The sequence below is a fragment of the Stegostoma tigrinum genome, chromosome 21 (genome assembly GCF_030684315.1).
Source record: "Stegostoma tigrinum isolate sSteTig4 chromosome 21, sSteTig4.hap1, whole genome shotgun sequence".
Lineage (NCBI taxonomy): Eukaryota > Metazoa > Chordata > Chondrichthyes > Orectolobiformes > Stegostomatidae > Stegostoma > Stegostoma tigrinum.
This window is the reverse complement of record NC_081374.1, coordinates 43,920,554-43,943,006: the sequence shown is the minus strand read 5'-3', so window position 1 is coordinate 43,943,006 and position 22,453 is coordinate 43,920,554. Positions and strand designations below refer to the sequence as shown.

The 22,453-nt window shown below is 41.6% G+C and overlaps 1 protein-coding gene across 2 annotated transcripts in view; it reads right to left on the bottom strand.

The window, feature by feature from the left end:
* The window catches only part of LOC125462991 (bile acid receptor-like), a 302,499-nt gene extending 280,755 nt beyond the window's left edge, over positions 1-21,744 (bottom strand). For both annotated transcript variants that reach the window (XM_048553571.2, XM_048553572.2), the window contains exon 1: positions 21,575-21,744. The gene's annotated coding sequence lies outside the window, so the exon portion shown is untranslated. The remainder of the gene's footprint in view (positions 1-21,574) is intronic.
* Between the last annotated feature and the right edge of the window lie 709 nt (positions 21,745-22,453).

Here is a 22,453-nt window from a genome sequence, read left to right as displayed (position 1 = left end):
TTATGTCCTGTAGGACCCAACCAGCTCCATCAGTAGTACTGCTGCTGAGCCACTCCTGCTGGTGGGCATTGGAATACCCCACCCAGAGTACACTTTGTGCCCTTGACACCCTCAGGGCTTCCTCCAGATGTTGTTCAACATGCCAGAGTACTGATTCATCAGCCGGGGGAGGATGGTACGTGGTAATCAGTAGGAGGTTTCCTTGTCTATGTTTAACCTGAAGCCATCTGACCTCATGGGGCCCGAAGTCAATGTTGAGGGTCCCCAGGGTAACTCCCTCCTGGACTGTATACCACTGTGTCACCACCTCTAATGGGTCTGTCCTGCCTGTGGGATAGGACATATCCATGGTTGGTGATGGTGATGGTGTTTAGGATATTGTCTGTCAGGTATGATTCCGTGAATATGTGTGTGACAGACTGTTGTTTGACTAGTCTGCGGGAGAACTCTCCCAATTTTGGCACTAGCCCCCCGGTGTAAGTCAGGAGGACTTTGCAGGGTTGACAGGGCTGTTTCTGGTGTTGTCTTTTCTAGTGCCTCAGTTGATGCTGGGCGGCCTATCTGGTTTTATTCCTTTGTTGAGACTTTGTCGTGATTGATACAACAAATGGCTTGCTAGGCCATTTCAGAGGGCAGTTGAGAGTCAACCACACTGATGTGGGTCACATGTAGGGCAGACAAGGTGAGGAAGTCCCTGAAGGACACTAATGACATTTTCTGACAATTGACAATGGTTTCACAGTCATCAATTGATTCTGAATTCCAGGGTTTTTTTAATTGCATTCAAATTCCACGATCTGCCATGGTGGTATTCAAACCCAGGTCCCCAAAACATTAGTTGAGTTTCTGGTTAAATAGTCTAGCAATAATACCACTGGGCTCCCCAATACGCCACCTGTCTCATTTAATCTATCGATACAATTATTCACAGGAAAAACTTTGTTTCAGTGTGAAGTGAATGAAGATTCTCCCTGCAGGGTATATTTAAAAGTATATTTATAGTGCACCCAATCTGTACTTCAATAAGCAAAGTACCATAAGGACTTTGCAGTTGCTGTGAATGGGGATTCCTGTTGGTATTGTAGATGAGTTTCAAGCTGAACAAGAAATTCAGGTTTGATTTGCTCAATATTTTTATGGTAAGTTCTCAATTTTATTTTGGATAGTTTTCTTCGAACTTGATCAAAACGCATGTTTAATAAGTTGATTTCTCAGTTAGGGTAACACTTGGCGTACTACAACGGACATTATTGCCTGGAATAGGGAAGAAGATAAATCAGCCCAGGTTCCCAACTTGATCACTCCTCGATGGATGGTGCTGGAAAGTGCAAATATGCCGAGGTGGAGTGAAGAGATAATCAAGCTTGATTATGATACGCTCTATTAGTCAGTTTGTACACGGACCTCCATTGGTTCAGTTCACAGATGATGTCTGCAATAACAGAGGGCTCTATTGGAACTGCACTTCAGCATGAGCCTGTGCCTTTGGGAAAAAAGGTATGGTGAATGGAAAAGTAAGTCCACAACTGCATGATTTGGGAAGGTATAATTCAGGGTTGAGACCAGATCCATTGGATTTCTACCTCATTGAGAATTCATCTAGGAAGCACACTCCAGAGAACGAACAATCCTCCTTATGTTGCTCTTACACATTGGAGGCATGCCTGGGAGGTTACCCCAGGGAGTGCATCCATAGAACCCTAATAGTTCTGAAGAAGAGTCACTGGACCCAAAACATTAACTCTGCCTTTTCTCTGCAGATGCTACCAAACCTGCGCGTTTTCCCAGCAATTTCTAATTTTGTTTGATTTCCAGCATCCATAGTTCTTCGATTTTTGTTTATTTCTTCGTGGGGCCTTTCAGTGCTGTGCACCAACATAGGTCCTGCCATATTCCTAGTGAAGGATCCCTCACTGGAAGGAAAAGTTGTCTCATTTTAAACTATTTTCTGAGAAGAAAGAAAGTAAATGATGCTTATTGTCCCTCCAGTCTGATTCACCTTGCGTCTCTCCTTCTCAGAGGGAGAAGTCATGTCTTGGTTGAAAATCCCTGCTGCATTTCTGTTATCGCAGATATTCATTCATTAAAATAACGCCATCATCAGAACATGTGACATGATCAGCAACAGATAATGACAACAGCAGAGGTACCACTGCTCCTGTACCTCTGCAGCAACAGGGCTCTCTACTGTTATACGACTACAAATGCAAATATCATTAAACATTTTGGGTTTGGATTTTTGGAATTTCTATTATCATGTATATGATGCTGTTCACTCTTCTTCAAACCTTTTCAAAACTGCAATCTTTTGGATCTGGGACAGCTCCTTGTGAAAATCAGGAGCTAATGAGAATTGGATAATGTCAAATATTGTCTAATTTCTCTGAATCACTGATACAAACAGTGGCCACATGCACTGTAGGACTGATGAAATTTCAAAGTCCTTTTGTTCCTTTCTGTTGTATGTATTTGCATCGGGGTCAAAACTCTGGATTCCTGATTTGACAAACAGAATGCAGTGTGTCAAGGTGCAGGCTGTGGAGAGCTAGACTGTTATCTATCACAGTAAATGTTTGTTTTATAGCAAAGTGACTCATCATAATCTCACTGCAAAGATCAGACACTGCTTATCAACTGGAGAAAAACTAAAAGCAATCAAAGTCCACTTAAAAAGTAGCTTCAACTTTTCTTTAGAGAATTAGTTTTGCATTATGCTATATGCATATCATACAGATGTTGGAGTGTGGGTACAGAGGCAGTAGTTCCTTATATAGTCCTTCCAAATGTTATACTTTTTGAAAACAAACAAATTACATTTGTGATAAGTCCAGAAAATTATGCAAGCCAGAAATGGGCACAGCATGGGAAAATTCCAAAAGTTGAAGGAGGGTAGTTCTGGGGAAGGTATTGCAGAGGGTGTTAAGGAGATTTATGAGAATGGTCATAGAAATGAGCAGGTCTTCAGTCATGGGGATCTGTTATAGTTAAAGAGCTGTTGATGTTCCCGGGATGAGGGAAGTTTAGGAGAGATCGAATAGAAACAAAAACAAAAATTGCTGAAAAAGCTCAACAGTCCTGGCAGCAGAGAGAGATCAGAGTTAACATTTCAGGGCAAGTGACCCTTCCTCAGAACACTACAGCTAGAAACATTAACTCCACAGAAGCTGCCAGACCTGCTGAGCTTTACCAGCAATTTCTGTTTTGTTTCTAATTTACAGCATCTGCGGTGCTTTTGGTTTTTATTTAAGAGATTTAATAGAGATGTTCAGAACCATGTATGTTATTTTACTGTAGCAACTGGGGAAGGAATTTTTCCTAATAAAAAATAATCAGTGAATAGAATGCATGGATTTGGGGTAATTGGTAAAAATGAACTGTTCCAACTCAGAATGCATTGCACAATGGGCACCAGTAAGTCTTCTCCAGGATCAAAGACTTTGAGGTAGAAGTCCCACCCACCAAGAGCTGCTGGCCAATCAGAAGCCATTGCTGTTAATATGGTGTACATGGATTTCCAGAAGGCATTTAATAGAGTGTCACTCAATAGATTACATGCAAACTTAGATCCTATGGAATGAAAAGGACAGTAGCTGTTGGCTACTAAGCCAGAAGCCCAGGCTAATGTTCTGGGAATACATGTTCTAATCCCACCACGGCAGGTGGAGAAATTTGAACTCAGTAAAATTATGAACTAAAAATCTGGTCCAATGTTGACCATGTAGCCACTGCTGATTGATGCAAAAACCTACCTTAGAGAAGGGAATTGGCCATTCTTACCTCACATGTGACTCCAACGCTCAGCAATGTGGTCAACTCCTGACTGGTCTCTGGGCAATTAGAGATGGTTCAGTTGAAACTTTCAAGAAGGCATTGAGTGGTTATCAGAAAAGGCAGATTGCGCAGGGTTACAAGGAGTAGGAAGGAAATTGGCAATAGGTGAGCTGTTCATTTAGAGAGCCAACACTATGACAATGGGCACTGTAACAATCTGTGATCACTCGACATCACCACTGAAGAAATGTTGTCAATAGCCAGGGCTATACTCATCCAAAGATGAAGATTGACAATCGATCTAGACATTGGATCATTATAATGAGGGAAGGTGTGGGATGTAGATGATGTGTAGGAGGGGTGTCAGCAGCAAAGCAGGAGCTGCCTCTCAGCATTCCTTTCCTGATGTTGGATTCTTCAATCAGGACCACATCCCCTCCACTCTGAATTAGGCCTACAAGCAACTCTGAAAATGTTTGGTTTTCAGGTTTTCAGGAATTCCTCAAAATCACAGCATCACAGAATCGTTAAGGGGCAGAAGGGAATTTGGCCCATCATGTCTTGACTGAATAGCTGTGATGCAAGGTTGAGGCCCTTAATTGGACATCAATTTCCCACTTAATTTTGGGCTTCAGTTAGCACTGGGGCAGGAATGCTGTCCATAGGCTTCCTGCTGTGGATGTAACTGACACAGTGGTGGGAAGGTAAAGGAATCCCCATGTCCCCCTTCTCTAGCCACCAAACTCAGCACAGAGGAGGGGGTTCAGTTCTGGCTCCAAATGCAGTTGTACAAAGTGGTGGCACAGTGGCTCAGTGGTTAGCACTTCAGCCTCACAGCGCCAGGGACCCAGGTTCGATTCCAGCCTCAGGTGACTGTCTGTGTGGAGTTTGCACATTCTCCTTGTGTCTGCGTGGGTTTCCTCCGGGTGCTCTGGATTCCTCCCACAGTCCAAAGATGTGCAGGCTGGGTGAGTTGCCATGCTAAATTGCCTGTAGTGTTCAGGGGTGCGTGGGTTATAGGGGGTTGGGTCTGGGTGGGATGCTTCAAGGGGCGGTGTAAACTTGTTGGGCCGAAGGGCCTGTTTCCACACTAGGTAATCTAATCAAAAGGTAGTTCTACATTTCAGCACTGGTACAGCTGAAGACCTTGCTATTTCCAGACTTGGTGACCAATAATAAATGCTGATGCACATCTTCCCAGCTCTTCAGAAGATTGGAATGCTTCTTTCCCTACTGGACTACCAGGGATCAGAGTTCCTCTAAATAGCTCCCAGCCTGCATTCGATCGTACAGCCCCAGAGCAGAACCACACACATTCATTCTCTACACAAGTGTGACTTCTCTATTTCCCACACCGTTTATCTGCATAAGGTCTGTGTGCGAGTTTAGTTAATTAATGGGAATTGTGCCAAACAAAAGAGTAGTTTTGTCCTGCGGACTCATCTCTATCCCCGGGGGACTTTATTAAGACATATAAACTTCTTTAGGATGCAAAGCAGCTGTTGGGGAGAATAGCCTTTACTCACTTCCCTCTCGTTATTTATGACTATATTTGTGGAATAATTCACTGTTATGAGAATCCTATGGACAAGATACTGCAAAAAACAAATCTGTTGCAGAACAGTAGAAGGTAGAACTATGTGAAAATGTCCTACACGGTGGATTGAACTAGCTTATGCAATTACAGTAATTGGAACAAACATAGCTGGATCTATTGAGCAATATAATACTTTCTGGAAATTTCATTTAGACATCACCTCTTCACATAGACAAGTTTCACAGTACATCACATCAACAGGATAACAGTTCAACGTCTGTTAGATAAAGAAACATATTGGGCAGAAATCTTTTACCATGATCTCCCAAAAATAAGGAGTTGAATGATTAGTTCACCTTTTTTGTAACGTTATATAAGTATTAGACTGGTGATGCAGTGCATAAAAACTTTGTTTTTTTTATTTCAGGTTCATGATTCAAATTAACTCCAGAAAAAATGGACTGAAGATCTTATTGACCATAATTGAATTTGGCCATCTCAATTCAGTTACCAGCCTGCGCAGTCCATAGAACCAAACATGCACTAAAGGAACAATGTCATGGGATGGGCTTAGTGTTAAATGAAAGAAAATCAAACAGATGCAGTAGAATGTATGTGTGTGGGAGGAGGTCGTGGCGCAATGGTAACAATACTGGGTTGGTCTTCTAAAACCCTAGACAAAGGTTCTGAGGGCGCTGGCTCAATTCCCAGTAAAAACATCTGAAATTAAAAATCAGTCTAATGGTGGCAAGTAATGTAAAAACTCAGCAGGGTCACTAATATGCTTCAAAGAGGGAAATCTGCTATCTTTATCCATTACAGTCTACGTGTGACTCCAGATCTACAGCAATGCAATTGATCCTTAGCTGCCCTCAATAACCCAGCAAGCCATTCAGTTCAAGGACAACAAATACTGAGCTTGAGAATGATGCCCACATTCCATATGCAAAAAAAGTAAGGAGAGATTTTTTATTCTGAGGTTGGAGGTGCCATATCTCTTTGGAGTTTGGTTGACTGTGGGGGGAGAGAGACAGAAAAGTAGCTACGAGATGGAACTCAGTTCCAGACTGGTGGCTCTGCATTAAAGAACAAGATCACAAACAGTGTAAGTCAAAGCTTCTGAGAGTAGTTAGAAAGCGGGATCGAGGTTATGGAGTGAGACAGTAGGAGACCTGGGTGGACCATTTGGGTAAAATCCTTGAGTTCAGGATGGAGAGGAGAGAAAGATCTGCTTTGTATTTGGGAGACATAGTTATTAATGTTACATGGTCATGGCAAGTTGCAAGTAGAAGATCCTCTAACTAAGATCATTGCTGAACTAATTTGAGATCAAGCATTAAGATTTACAACAATATTCTGTAGATCTGCAGCATTGAGAGAATACCAATTATAAATAATTCTTTCCTCTTAGCTAAATTTTCCATTAATGTAAATAGAATTTTGTTGCCAGTGAAAGAAACAATCCCTCTTTTATAATCTTGTGCAGTAGCTGCGATCATTCACTGTAACAACAGAATGGTTACTATACTGAAGGAGACTATTCAACCTACTGTGTTCATACTGGTACATTGCAAGAAAAATTCATCTGGTATCACTCTGCCATGTTATGCTTATCGCCCTGAATTCTTTTCTTTCTCAAATAAAGATTTCCATTTTGTCCTTGAACAGAGGCCCAACCAGTCACCAACCTACATCATCCGCCTATGGCTGGTTGAAATTATTTTACAGTGAACCATTTCTCCTTTGACTCCACTCACTTTCCTAAAATAGAAGATGCTACAATGGGAACTCCAGCCTTTTCCTGACATATGTGCAACATTTTCATTCTGATCCCACCCAGATACCACCCCTAACATATATTCCCAATACATTGATGACTCTACTTGTGCTACTATCTGCTCTCACTCCAAACTGAAAAGTTTCACCAACTTTGTTTGTAGCTCCCATCCCTTTGTTCACACCTATTCCACTAGCCCCTCCATATGAAGGATCATCTCTGCTATTTCAATCTTTTTCAGAATGATTCTATTAGCAAACACATCTTGCCCTCTCCTTTCAGCATTTAGAAAGGACCATTCTCTCTGCCATACTCTAGTTTATTCCTTCATTCACTCCTCCTTTTCCCACAGCATACTCCCGTGCAAGCATAGGAGATACAACTCTTTACCATCTAATGTCTTCCTCCATCCTACTCAGGCCTTCAAATGCTCTTTCCTAGTGGTGATTCACCTGTACTTATTCCAATTTAATGGAGACCGTAATTTATTCACACACTTCAGCCTGCTCCACACGAAGAGGCCAATCAGAGATTGGGTTACTGCTTTGTGGAACCATCTATTCAGGCCACAAGCATGACTTTGAGCTTTTCTCCATAAGCCACAATAATTTTCTGCTGCATTTCTATTCTGACTTCTTTTACCTCCTATTGTTCAAGCAAATCTCAACATAACCTCAAGGAACAGCATCTTATCTTTTACTTATGCACCTTATGGCCTTCAGGACTCAACATTGAGTTCCAATATTTCAGATTAAAAACTGTAGTCCCACTGTTTTGGACATTTTGGTGATAGAACGTAGAATGCAGAATGGTACAGCGCAGTACAGGCCCTTCAGCCCAAAACATAGTGCCGACTTATTGTCCTACTAAGATCAATCTAACCGGCATATCCTACATTTTACTATCCTCCATGTGCCTATCCAAGAGTTGCTTAAGAGTTTCTAAAGTATCTGATTCCACTACTACTGCCGGCAGCGCATTCCACACGCCCACTGCTCTGGTAATTCTACTTTAAAATTTATTTACCGAGTACTCCCCTAGACACATCTATTGTCACTATTTCGTTTTGTTTCTCCCATTAAACATCATCCATTCTTCCCTTTTGATCTTTCCACCATTTCTCCATTTTTCTGCCTCGCATCTTGCTTAAGACCTGATACATCTCAAACTTTTCCCAAATCTGATAGAAGGTCACATATGAAATATTAATTCTTTCTCACCCCACTGATGCTGCATGGACTGTTGAGTAGCATTTCTGGATTTTCTGGATTTTTTGGGAAGCTTTGTGGATGAGGCCTGTTTTAAATAATGTGACTGTGTATGACTGCACATGCTCCTACAACAATAGGACAGGCTGCTTCGCAATGTGAACCTGTGAATTGAAGATTTATGACCCATTCATATCATTGAGAATTAGATATTTCACCACATTGAAGTTGTCTGGATGATTCCACTGTTGGATATAGATAATATCCTTGGATGTCATACTGTTTTTCACCCAGAACATGAAAAATCCAAAAATAGAACAATACCTGCAAATAAATCTGCTGATATCTCGTAAACCATCAATATTAAAGTTCAAATATTCTGCTCTGCTTATACAACCCCATTTTAATGCTGATCTCTGTGTGTCACTGCATGTAGGCATATCGATGCCCAGTGGATGGTGAGATGCAGCTTCAGTTTCTCCTAAACATTGGGTGTGTGAATCACAGCTCTGCTACTTTATGAAACATTGTGCTGAGACCAGACATCTCCCTATCATTTCTGAAGAAAGGTCTAGGCCCGAAACGTCAGCTTTCCTGCTCGGCCTGCTATGTTCATCCAGCTCGACACCTTGTTATCCCTATCAAAGGAAGTGCCTTTCCAGAAGATATGTTCAAGGTTGTCAGTTCAATGTAGCACTGGGGTATGCTGCAATCTAAGCAGTGCCATTTTTCTGGCAAATGAAAAACTGTTGTCCTGTCAACCTTCTTGGCTGGACATAAAGGATCTTACAGCATTGGCACGAAGAGGAACCAGAGCACTGTGTGCTGCCCAATATCTATACCTCACTCAGAAATCATCTTGTTGTCACACATTGTTGTTGTGGGACCTTGCTACATAAAAATTACTCCACCTGTCCTACATCAAAATAGCACTTCATGTGAACACACCCCCCGTTGTTAGTCACTAACAGTCCCCATTAACAATTACTCACCCTCCCAGCCTGATTGTTAGCAACTCCTTTGTCTGTCCAACTGTGTTTCTCTCTCTTTGGGCTCTATCCTATCATTTACTCCCTACCCCACCCACTTCCCCATTTTCTGTATATAACCTGATGTTTTCCCAGCCACCATCAGTTCTGAGGAAGAGTCACCAGGTCCGAAATGTTCACTCTGTTTTTTCCTTCACAGATGCTGCCAGACCGGCTGAGCTTCTCCAGCAACTTTGCTTTAGTACTTTATGTTAAGTGCTTTGGGAAGTCTTTGTAAAAGGTTGTATGTAAATTCAACTTTCTTTCACAAGATAATTTAAGATATATTTATGTTTGTGTTAATGATATTCTTGGGCGACTGTCTGTGTGGAGTCTGCACATTCTCTGTATGTCTGTGTGGGTTTCGTCTGGGTGCTCCATTTTCCTCCCACAATCCAAAGATGTGCAGGTTAGGTAGATTGGCCGTGCTAAATTGCCCATAGTGTTCAGGGTTTTGTAGATTAGGTGGGTAGGAGGGGGATGGGTCTGTTTGGGACGTTCTGAGGGTCAGTGTGGACTTATTGGGGCCGAAGGGCCTTTTTCCACACTTTAAGGATTCTATGATACTATGATACTGTTAAACTCTGATCTTATTTATGAACTTGACCTTAAGGCAGGGCATGTGACTGAGGTGTCAGTGAGGGAGCACTTTGGAACCAGTGACCATAATTCTATTAGTTTTAAAATCGTGATGGAATAGGATAGACCAGATTGAAAAGTTAAAGTTCTAAATTGGAAGACGGTATTGACAAGAACTTTCAAAAGTTGATTGGGGGTGGATATTCACAGATAAAGGGATGGCTGGAAAATGGGGAAGCATTCAAAAATGAGATAACGAGAGTCCGGAGACAGTATGTTCCTGTTAGGGAGGAGGGCAAGGCTGGTAGGTGTAGGGAATGCTGGATGACGAGAGAAATTGAGGCTTTGGTCGAGAATAAGGAGGAAGCATATGTCAGGTATAGACAGCAGAGATCGAGTAAATCTCTGGAAGAGTACAAAGGTAGTAGGAGTATATTTAAGAGAGAAATCAGAAGGGCAAAAAGGGGACATAAGATAGCTTTGGCAAATAGGGTGAATCCAAAGGGATTCTGTGAATACATTAAGGGCAAAATGGTAACTAGGGAGAGAATAGGGCCTCTCAAAGATCAACAAGAACTGCCTACATGTGGAACTGTAGGAGATGGGGGAGATACTAAATGAGTAATTTGTAGCAGTGTTTAATATGGAGAAGGATATGGAAGATAGAGAATGTGGCGAAATAAATAGCAATATCTTGATAAATGTCCATATCACAGAGGAGGTGGTGCTGGACATCTAAAAATGCATAAAGGTGAACAAATCCCCAGGACCTGGTCAGCTGAGCTCTGGGGGAAGATAGGGAAGTGATTTCTGGCTCCTTGCTGAAATATTTGTATCACTGACAGCCACAGATAAAGTGCTGGAAGACTGGAGGTTGGCTAAAGTGGTGTCACTATTTAAGAAAGGTGGTAAAGAAAACCCAGGGAACTTTAGACTGGTGAGCCTGACATTGGTGGTGGGCAACTTTTTTGGAGGGAACTCCAAGCGACAGGATTTAAATGTATTTCAAAAAGCAAGGACTGATTAGAGATAGTCAACATGGCTTGGTGTATGGGAAATCGTGTCTCACTAACTTGATTGAGTTTTTTGAAGAAGTAACGGAAGAGGATTAATGAGGGCAGAGCATTAAATGTGATTTATATGGACTTAAGTAAGGCATTTCGCAAGGTTCCTCATGGTAGACTTGTTAGCAAGATTAGGTCACATGGAATACAGGGAGAACTAGGCAACTAGATACAGAGATAATGGGAACTGCAGATGCTGGAGATTCCAAGATAATAAAATGTGAGGCTGGATGAACACAGCAGGCCAAGCAGCATCTCAGGAGCACAAAAGCTGACGTTTCGTCTCTGATGAAGGGTCTAGGCCCGAAACGTCAGCTTTTGTGCTCCTGAGATGCTGCTTGGCCTGCTGTGTTCATCCAGCCTCACATTTTATCAACTAGATACAGAACTGGGTCAAAGGTCAGACACAGAGGGTGTGGTGGAGGGTTGTTTCTCGGACTGGAGGCCTCTAACCAATGATTGGTGCTGGATCCACTGCTTTTTGCCATTTATATAAATGATCTGGATGTGGACATAGGCGGTTTGATTAGTAAGTTTGCAGATGGCACCAAAATTGGAGGTGTGGTGGGCAGAAAAGTTTACCTCAGAGTACAATGGGACCTTGATCAGATGGGCCAATGGGCCAAAGGGTAGCAGATGGAGTTTAATTTCGATAAATGTGAGGTGCTACATTTTGGAAAGGCAAATCAGGGCAGGACTTATATATTTAATGTTAAGTGCTGGCGAGTGTTGCTGAACAAAGAGGCCTTGGAGTGAAGGTTCATAGTTTCATTACAGTGGAGTCGCAGGTAGATAGGAGAGCGAAGAGGTCGTTTGCTATGCTTGCCTTTATCGGTCAGTGCATTGAGTATAGGTGTTGGGAGGTCATGTTGCAGCTGTACAGGATATTGGGTAGGTCACAACTGGAATACTGTGTGCAATTCTGATGTTGTGAAACTTGAAAGGGTTCAGAAAAGGTTTACAAGCATGTTGCCAGGGTTGGAGGGTTTAAACTACAGGGAGAGGCTGAATAGGCTGAAGCTCTTTTCCCTGGAGTGTTGGAGGTGAGGTGGGGTGTGAGGGGTGACCTTATAGAGCTTTATAAAATCTTGAGGGGCATGGATAGGGTAAATAGACAAGGTCTTTTCCCTGGGGTGTGAGTCCAAAACTGGAGTGAGAGGGGAAAGATATTAAAGGGACCTAAGGGGAAACATTTTCACGCAGAGAGGACTGCGTGTATGGAATGAGCTGCCACGGAAAGTGGTGGAGGCTGGTACAGTTATAACATTTAAACAGCATTTGGATTGCTACATGAATAGGAAGGGTTTAGAGGGATATGGGCCAAATGCTGACAAATAGGAGTAGATTTATTTAGGATATCTGATTGGCATGGATGAGTTGGATCGAAGGGCCTGTTTACATGCTGTATATCTCTATGATTCTATGACTCTACGAACAGGACATGGCAGATAACAATGGGAAAATTAAAAGGTGAAAGGGTGCAGACCTGCCGAGTTGTCGCTTTTACAATGCAGCACCCAGTTGACGCATATTTCATGCAGGTTTAACTGAGATTGGCATTAATATATATTTGATATTTGGGTATAATATCCTTCACACTGTAATAATAATTTGCTGCACTCTTGTGTATTCTGAAAGTCAGGGCTCACAGTCTACTCTGTGAACTTTATATCTTCTGTTATATATTCCTTATGTTGCAATGTCTAACTTCTACTTTGCATGATTTACATTAAATGCTGCATGTTGTGTTCACTTTTATGCTGTTAGCTGTGAAAATATTGTCCACATATCACACAAAATCTATTCCTTATAGTATTCAGTAATTTCAATCGTAGAATGATACTATCCGGTAGATGTCCTTTCAGCTGATTGTTGTTGTGTTTGCTTTCCAATTAATCCTAGCTCTTTTCTATGCCCCTAAATGCTACCCCTTCAAGTACAGATAGACATACAAATTGCCACTCAAACCTTCAAGCTTGCTATGCTGTTCAGTAAGATCATGATCGATATGATTGTGTTCTTAACTCCACATTTGGTCTCCCTTTTCTCTGAAGGATATTATAATTCAAACTGCTTCCACCATCTTTCCAGGCAGTGTAGTCCAGAGCATATAAGTTAGTGCACAAAAAAATGTTTCCTCTGGTCGGTTTGCCGAACACCTTAAATCTGAACCTTGTCATTAAGCTTTCTGCCTTAGTTCTTCGATCAAAGCCATTCGTGATTTTGACCAAGTCTATCAACTCTCCACATTTTCTAAACTCCTATAAGGAAACAACTCTAGTATTGCCAGTCTCTTCTTATTAGAGCCCCCGGTAGTATTCCACTCAATCTCTACTGCACTCCCTCTAAGGCTCCTTCCTGAAAAGTGGTGCCTCCAAAATGAATAGAATACTCCAGATGCATTTTAACCAGCGATTTATAAAGGTTAGCATAATCTTCTTGCTTTTGGATGTTATACTCTATTGATAATGCCAAAGATCCCAATGATTTCTTTAATAGCCTTCTCTGACTATTCTGCCACCTATAATGATGTGTCCATGTAATCAGAGGTCTCTCTGGGGTTTCTGCATCGCCTTAACATCATACCATGTAGTTTGTACTGATTTCAAATCAAGGTTCATTTTCCATTTGTCTCCCCGTTTTAGGATCCTGCCAGGTCTGCTTCATGTTTGTTGCAATCCTCCTCATTGTTTGCATATCTGCGTTTTATATCATCTGCATGTATTGAAATCATAAGCTGTGTACCCAAAACCAGGCCACTAATTTATGTTTAAAAAAAGTCCCGACTACAGATCCCTGGGGCACACCACTGTACAATTCCTTCCAGTTTGACAAACAACAGTTCGCCTTGACTCTCTGGTTTTTATCCTCTAGCCAATGTTGTATATATCCTATTTCTGTCCTTTTAGTCCCACAATCTTCAATTTTGCTATCGAATCAAATATGTGTTACTTCGTCAAATGATAAACTTTTCTTGGGCAAGGGAATTGAAGGTTATCAGACATAGACAGAAATGCAGAATTTGAAACATAAACAGATCTGCCTGATCTTATTGAATGCTGGATCAGGGTTGAGGGGCCAAATTCCCAGGTATTGTATAACCCAGTTCCCATCTAACCCAGATCCCAGTCCAGCCCAGATCCCAGTCCAGCCCAGATCCCAGTCCAACCTAAATCACAGCCTACCCCAAACCCCATTCTAACCCAATTCCCACTTCAACCCAATTCCCATTCCAACCCAATTCCCAGTTCAGCTCAACTTCCTGGGCCAAAAATCCAAACTGGAGGTGGACAATTTATAGGTCAGGAACTTAGAGCTGAGATTTCTCCCTTTCCACATCCCCAACCAGGGAACAAAAGTTGGAGCCTTTCTGTTACTTCATCAAAGAATCTAATCAAGTTAATTAAACTTGAGTTGGTATTTTACAATGTTGTCATGACCGATTATTGACCTATATTTCTCAATTAATTTTGTCCCACAGACTATCAAGTCATAAGATGTAGGAGCAAAGGAAAGCTATTCAACCCATTGGGTCTACCCTGCTAATCGTTGACATAGTGGCCGATCTGATAATCCTTAAATCCACTTGCCTACCTAATCCCCATGATCTTGATTCCCTTACTGATTAACAATCTATCACAGCCTTAAATATACTTAACAGCCCAGCCTCTAGAAGTGTCTGTGGTAAAGATCTCCATAGATTTCCTACCCTGAGATAAAGGAGATTCCCCTTTAGCTCTGTCCTAACATAGTCTTATCCTAAGATTATGCCTTCCGTTCCTAAGCAACCTCTCAGCATCTACCCTGTGAGGACTGCTAAGAATTTGCACGTTTCATACAGTCAACTCTCATTTTTCTAAAAGCCAATGAATATGGGCCCAACCTACTCAACCCCTCCTCAAGAGAAAATCCCTCCATCCCCAGAATCAACCTACTGAACCTTCTCTGGACTGCTCCCCCCAATGCCAGATTATCTATCCTTGGATAAGCAAACCAAAACTGTTGACAGTGTTCCAGCTGTGGTCTGACAAATACCTTGTGGCTTTAAAAGGCCTCCCTATTTTTATACTCCATTCCATTTGAGATAAAGGTTAAAATTCCATTTATCTTTTCTGTTACTTGCTGATGCTAGCTTTTTGTGATTCATACACAAGGGTTCGTAAATCCCTCAGTGCTGTAGCTCTCTGCAATCTTTCTCCATTTAAATAATATTCAGCTCCTCTGTTCCTCCAATCAAAGTGCACAACCTCACATTTTCTCACCTAATATTCCATCTCCCAGGTTTTTGCCCCTCACTTCACCTTCTGCAGACTCTGTCATCCTCACACTTGCCTTCCCACTTCTTTTTGTGTCATACACAAAATAGTAGATTCACTTTCCTCATCCAAGTCATTTATATATATTGTAAATAATTGTGGCCAGGCATTGATCCCTGTGGAACTCCATTAGCTGCAAGTTGGCTTTCTAAAACTGCCCTTTTATGTCACCTATCTGTTTTTGTCTGCTCATGCTGATGGAGTATTCCTGACATCATGGGCTGTTTTTGCTTTAAATAGACTCACACGCAGTTTCTTATCAAACACCCCTTCGAAATCCAAACATTTCACAACTACTAGCTTCCATCTACCTGCTTGTTACTTCCTCAAAGACTGTCAATAAATTTGCTACGCATGATTTCCCCGTCATGTAATCATATTAATTCTACTTGATAGTATGATGTATTTTTAAATCCTCTGCTATTACAGCCTTTATAGTAGCTAGTTTCCCAAATACAGGTGTTAAACTAAGTGGCTTACAGTTGCCTTTTTTACTGTCTCCTCTTTTTCAAGAAGGGTGTTACACTGGCTGTTTTCCAAAGTTCCTTGGCTTTTCCAGACTATAAAGATTCTCGGAAGGTTACTACCAGTGCATCCACCATCTCTACAGCTAATGGTCTAACAAATGCCTTATGTAGCTTTTTATCCCAGGGTGCATACCATCAGATCCAAAGGGCTTTAGCCCTAGTAGTTGCCCAAGTCTCTTCTTCTCCCGTGATTTCTTTTATTTCCTCTCCCCACTATTTCCCTTGATTATGTATTATTTTTGGAGTACACTCCATGCCTTCCATCATGAAAACTGATTCATGGCATTTATTCAGCTTCTTTGCCATTTCCTGTTTCCCATTGATTATTCCCCCAGCTTCATTCTCAAAGGTGCCTCAGTTCACTGTGGTTGTCCTCTTCCATTTTATATATTTAATGAAGCTCTTGCTGTCCTTCTTGATATTACTCGTTGACTTACTCAAGTTTTATTTCTCCCTTTCTTCTGTCACCTTTTGTTGTTTTTTAGAACTTTCCCACTAATTGATGTAGCTCTAATCTTTGTCATGTATTCCTTTCAATGCCCTTAACTTCCTTGTTAACCATGGTTGGTTTATGTTCTTCCTTTACTTTACTGGGATATATCTTTGCTATAAATCATGAACTATTTTCTTAAACATCTGCCATTGTTCCTCAACCATCTTTGCACTCAGTCTCCTTTCCCAGTCCACGTCAATCACCTCTGCTCCCATTTCTTTATAATTACGCATATTTAAGTTTGTCACAACTGTTTCTGATCCAGCTTTCGCCTTCTCAAACTGAATGCCAAATTCTGCAATGTTATGGTAGATGTCACCATGCACAAGCCCAACTCCACTTCAAACAGGCACTACAACTAGCTTTGTCATTAAAAAATGGGGCAATTGGGCCACATGAACTACAAGGATTGCCGATGGAAGTGGACACCTTCACCAGTCTGATTGAGCTTGGGGACTACCACTTGAGTGAAGGCAATTACATAGCTTCACTCTGGACATCTCCTAGACAGAAGGACTCTTGGTCAGCCTATAGCAAAACCCCCAAACAAAGCCAAGCCTTGGCCAAAGGGTTAATGTTTTCTTCAGGATTTGCTCCAATAAGCCACTGTAGTTACTACCAGCATGCCGACTCGAGACAATAAAGTCCCACTGAATTGAGCATGAGAACTCATAGGCTGGTATCCAGGAGAGTGCACACCCTGGAAACCCTGCCAATATCAGGCTTAGCACATTTAAATTGCTTAGCTACATCCAAAACGGAACCAATCAAATTAAATATCTGGTTAAATGGCTGCCTGGTTCTAATGGAGGTTGATACCAGCCCAGGCATATCAGTGATTGCAGAACCAGTCTTTAACAAAATTCACTCTGGACTCCAGCCCTTGAGTTTGTGCAAGACCTCAGCCTATACCGGGGAACCTTGACAGATTAAAGGAGCAACTTCAGTTCTGGTCTCTTATGAGAACCACTGGTTCAGTTACCACTGATTGTAGTAAAAAGGCTCAGGCCCAAGCCTGACAGGGTGAAATTGGATGAGGAAAATTCACCATGATTGGCTCAACATTTTTGATTAGAAAATGGCCCTATTTAAATAGCCTGGAAGTTTTCAGGTAGGTCTAGGGGCTATAAAAGGAGCTGCGGCCACTTTGTACATTGACCAGAAAGGAATTATGCAATTCTGCAGGGCCCGCCCACTGACATTTGCCTCATGAGAGAAATTAGAGACAGAAAGCAGGAGACTGGAGAATGAAGGAATTGCTAAACCGGTCCAATCTGTGGAATGGGCAGCACCGGTCATAATGATTGGGAGGCCAGATGTGTCAGTCCACCTTTGTGGGGATTTTAAATAAATGGTAAACCACTTCTCACAGCTGGATAAATATCCAATCCCTCACATAGAGGATTTATATAAAATTCTGGTGGAGGGGCGCTGCCCTTCACAAGGCTGGGCATGAGCCAGGAGTACCTGAAATTGTGGATCAGATAACATTCCAGAAGTATGCTACAATTAATACCCATAAGGGTTTGCACCCATATACGAGACTGCCTTTTGGGGTATCATCAGACTGTGTCATTTTTCAATGCATGATGGAGAACATTTTGAAGGTATCGCCTAGGTCACCATTTATCTGGATGACATGCTAATGACAAGGAAGACCAATAAGGAGCACTTGAAGAGCTTGGACATTTCTCCAAGGTGGATGTACACCTTAAAAGGGAAAAATGTATGTTCCAGACTCCCCAGGTGACTTGGGTTACAGAGGCGACAAAACCAGATTACCCACATTGAAAGATAAAGTGAGGGCGATGAAAGGTGCTTTGACTCCCAGGTCTGTACCAGAACTTAGGTCTTTACTTGATTTGGTAAATTATTACAGAAAGTTCAGACATAACCTGGCTTCGATCTGGCACTATTACATACGCTATTGAAAAAAAAGTCAACCTTGGAAATATTCTCGTAGCCAAGTTGTAGCCTTTTGGGAAGTGAAGACACACTATCATCGTCTAAGGTGTTGTCACACTGTGACCACAAGCAAAGGTTTGGTGGCCATCTTTTGATGTGAGAAAGTTCCACCAATACCATTACAGTTGTTAATTCTTAATAGTAACAGACCTTAAACCCCTGCTAGCACTACTCAAAGAGGACAAAGCCATGCTGCCCATAGCTTCAGGTCGAATTCAGTGGTGGGCTCTCATTCTAAATATCTACAATTACAAATTGGAACACCATCTTGGAGGGCAGGTAACAAATGCAGATGCCTTGAGCCACCTCGCACTGGCAGATACACCACCAATGGTGGAAGAGTCCATTCTGGTTATAACAATACCACTGACAATATCGGACTGTGGACTTTAAAAAGTCCCAAGCAAAACTAGAACAGCTGGTGATGATTGGGGAAGCAAAAGGGCCATCACAACCAGAAATGAGACATTTCTGGACCCAGCAAGACCAGATCACAGCAGAGGATGGCATGTTAATATGGGAGCGAGCGTCACTGTCTCGAGCAAGAGTCACCATCAGCTACAGGCTGAAATCCACCAGGATCATCCAGGGGCTTCCAAAACGAAGCTGTTAGCAAGAAGTTATGTTTGGTGGCCAAGATTGGATGCAGACATAGCAGTGTTGCTGGGACAATGCCCAGAGTGTTAACAATGACAAAAAATACTACCAGCAGCTCCCCCAACTTTGTGGGATTGGCCAAGTAAACCCTGCACCTGGTTATACATTGATGTTCATGGGCTCAATGTTCTTAGTCATTACGGATGCCGACTCAAAGTGGTTGGATATGCATAGAGTTCATTTGTAAAACACTGGGGTGATGATAGAAAAGTTGCAAGCTTATTTACAGTACACGGGCTCCTGGAAGTGTTGGTCATAGACAACTGGCTATCAGGGAGTTTGAGTATTTCCTTAAGTTGAATTGGCATTTGACATATGAGGACAGCTCCATACCATCAATTATCCAAACGTCTGGTGGAAAGAACAGTCCAAACTTTGAAGGCAGGATGAAAGAAACAGCCTTCAGCTTCACTGGATACCAAACTGTACTGGTTCCTACCTGATTATTGGATTGCCTTGCATGCAACTACAGGGATAGCTCCAGCAGAGTTGCTAATGGGGAGAAGTTTCTGCGTCAGGTTAAATCTGGCTTTCCCGGATCTGGAAGGGAGCGTGAAATAGCTTCAGGAAAGCCAATGCCAAACAGAAGACTCCTCTAAGTGAGAGAGACAGTTTACTCCAGGGGATGAAGACTGGAATGGCCCGGCTTGCCAATGCAAAGTCAGTTCCTCTGACAAACGAAGTCTGGGTAGGTAGGTGATACTGAACAAGCACATGGACCAAATGAAAGCTGCAAACTCACAAACAGTGCTGGAGCAAAACATTCCCAGGCCCTTAGAACAGCTGGAAAGGCTGTTGGAAACGGTGGGTTCTCCCCTTCTGTCTAGCATCAAAGAAAACTCTGCGTCTGAGGTGGATACGGTGAATGTCACTGCCTTGATGCCTTTACCACCTGAAGATGATGAATTTCTCCTTAAGTGCTCCAGATGCAGGAGCCAGGCTACAGTCTGGTACGTCCTACCAGTAGTGGAGGCAGAGTCAGTGGAACCATACCCAGCCCAAAAAGAGCCCACAAGACAAAAAAACAGATCAATGTCCCCAGCCTTAGAGGGAAAGGGATGTAGCAACTGTAATGAGGTCAGCCGAGTGAACCTCATAGAATGAGTTCCCTGATTGGGGCTATTAATCTTGCCCAATTAGGCACCCCTGGCTGATAAATATAAACAGATTGTCAGAGGTTTTACTCACTGTGAGAGCTGGCTCTGAGGAAGCTGGACCAGTGTCAAGTAATATGCATGTGTTAATAAAGGGTAGCCTGGTAATGGGATATCAGCTGCTGTGGAGTTATTTCTGTATACAGCCTTTAAATTGCATTTTTACTGCTTTAAAACCAAGATGTCATAGCATCTTCCAAGACCTAAAAATTCTGAACCATCTAACCTACCTCAGCCTTTTCTTCTTGTATTCAATTAACACTTCTAACAATCGAGCATGCTGTCACCTAGTCATCGTTTCACAATTTACTTGTTCTGCTGGCTTCAACCTTAGTGGGGTCTTGTGCTGCAGGCTTTGGCCCATAATCAAGATTTCTCAATAACTAAACAAAGCTTCACTTGTTAAGTTAGATAACTTTTTTTTTAAACTGTGCCTATGGAGTTAGTCACATTATAATGAGCACGAAACTTTTAGATTTCATGGATACCTACATCACTTTACCAATGCCTCTTCACCAGTACTTTATGAACAGCAACACTTCACTAAAATAGCACAGTCTGATACTATTTATAACCTGGGAACAAATAATTCCTCAAACCGTAATATAGTTTCTAACTTCACTGCACTTGCTGTCAATTATAAGACAATTGATAGATATTTAGAATACGTTATAATCTTTATGTGTATGTGACTAGCTCTCCGCAGTCAAGGTATCCCATATTCTCATAACATCAAAACACCTTGCCCAGTAATAATTATGTTTCAATTACAATTAGAAAAATGAACAATAGATTAATTTACAACCATAGGAATGATTGTTAAGAAGTTAGTAGAAATTTAATATTTCTATAAGACTTCACAGTTCTGAGTTAATGTTTACAACAATATATGGGACAGATGAACATCCAGTGAACGTTTGACTCCTAGTAGCCACCAATCATAATTTCAATGTGGCGACAAATTTCAAAGATAACACTTTATGTCATGTCACATCTAAGACTACTCCAGTATTTGTTAACAGATAGTGACAACTGTGCCTGTTCATCGCACTATGCATTTTTGAAAAAGCTTACATTTCAGTTACTGCCCTTTACTCTCTAAGAACATCCAAAAGTACTTGTAGCCAATTAAGAACTTTCCTTGAATCATAGTCACTGCTATAATGTTGAGAATATTGTTCAATCCAACGTGTGAACAAGTTTAAAATTATTAGGAAGAGGCAGACCCAATATGCTAAATAGGCTTGTTACACAGATAATTCTATATATCAGATTGTTGTTATCTCATGTCATTGGCTGAATAATACACAACTTCAATTCATTCCACTGTTGTTAACTGTTTTCTAATATTCATATCTTACGTTAAAGCTATCCTTATATCAGAAATTCAGTGAGTTAACTGGATGTGGATTTGTTGGAGTAATAACACAGTGTACAATACATTTTGGAAAAAAATTCCGGAAGAATAATAAAAGCATAGATTTTAAATTCTGCTTACCAGTACTTGGTGAAGCACAGGGAGTCTCTGCTTGCTGAGTTGTTACGTGAGGATTCAATGATCTCTGAGCGTCACTGAAGTCCAGCTGGAGCAAGCAAGGCCTTTTTTGCCTATTTATCAGAGGCTCTTTGCAAACACTCAGGCTCCAGACATTCTGCAGAACAGCCGTAGTGGCCTATCTCACTAACTAGCTTCCCACACAGCCCCCTCCTGGGTCAGAGAAAGGGCAGCCCCTAGAGAATAAATCAAACAGACTGGCTCATCATTGCTGTCCATAGCTAGGTCACAGAGATCCCCAAATTATGTTTATCTTCAACTGCCCTGTTTTTAAATTTCCAGTTTTAAAATACCTGTTCATTTAGGTAAGTTCAAGCATGCAATTCATAAAAAAAATTTTAATATTCTTCAAACAGTGTTAATGCCAAACATGAAATCCCAGCCAAAATTTGAACAAATCCCAGTTTGGCCAGTTTGAGTAAAAGATGTAATTCTCGGAATGTTTGAGGACATTAGGAGATGTCACAATCTAAAGGTCACAGTTAAAGCTCAGTGTTTCTAACTGTCTGCCCATTGTGCTCAGATTTGGAGTTTGTAACACAGTGCTGAGCCTGATTTGAAGCTTGGGTTCTAACTTATCACAACAAATTCTTGTTGCAGTTACATGAAATGAACTGATTATAGCTTTGAGTGGGAAAATATCAAAATATAGGAATGGAGTAGCAGGTTTTACTTCATTGTTAGCCTCTTGCTACCCAGCAGGAAACAATTTCCATGATAGTTCCCCCATTTCAAACATATTGACTCAAGTCTTCTGCTTTCGAAGACAATGAGCTCCCCTAAAAGAGAGTGCAGATCTCTCTCTAAAATTATTAGCAGATT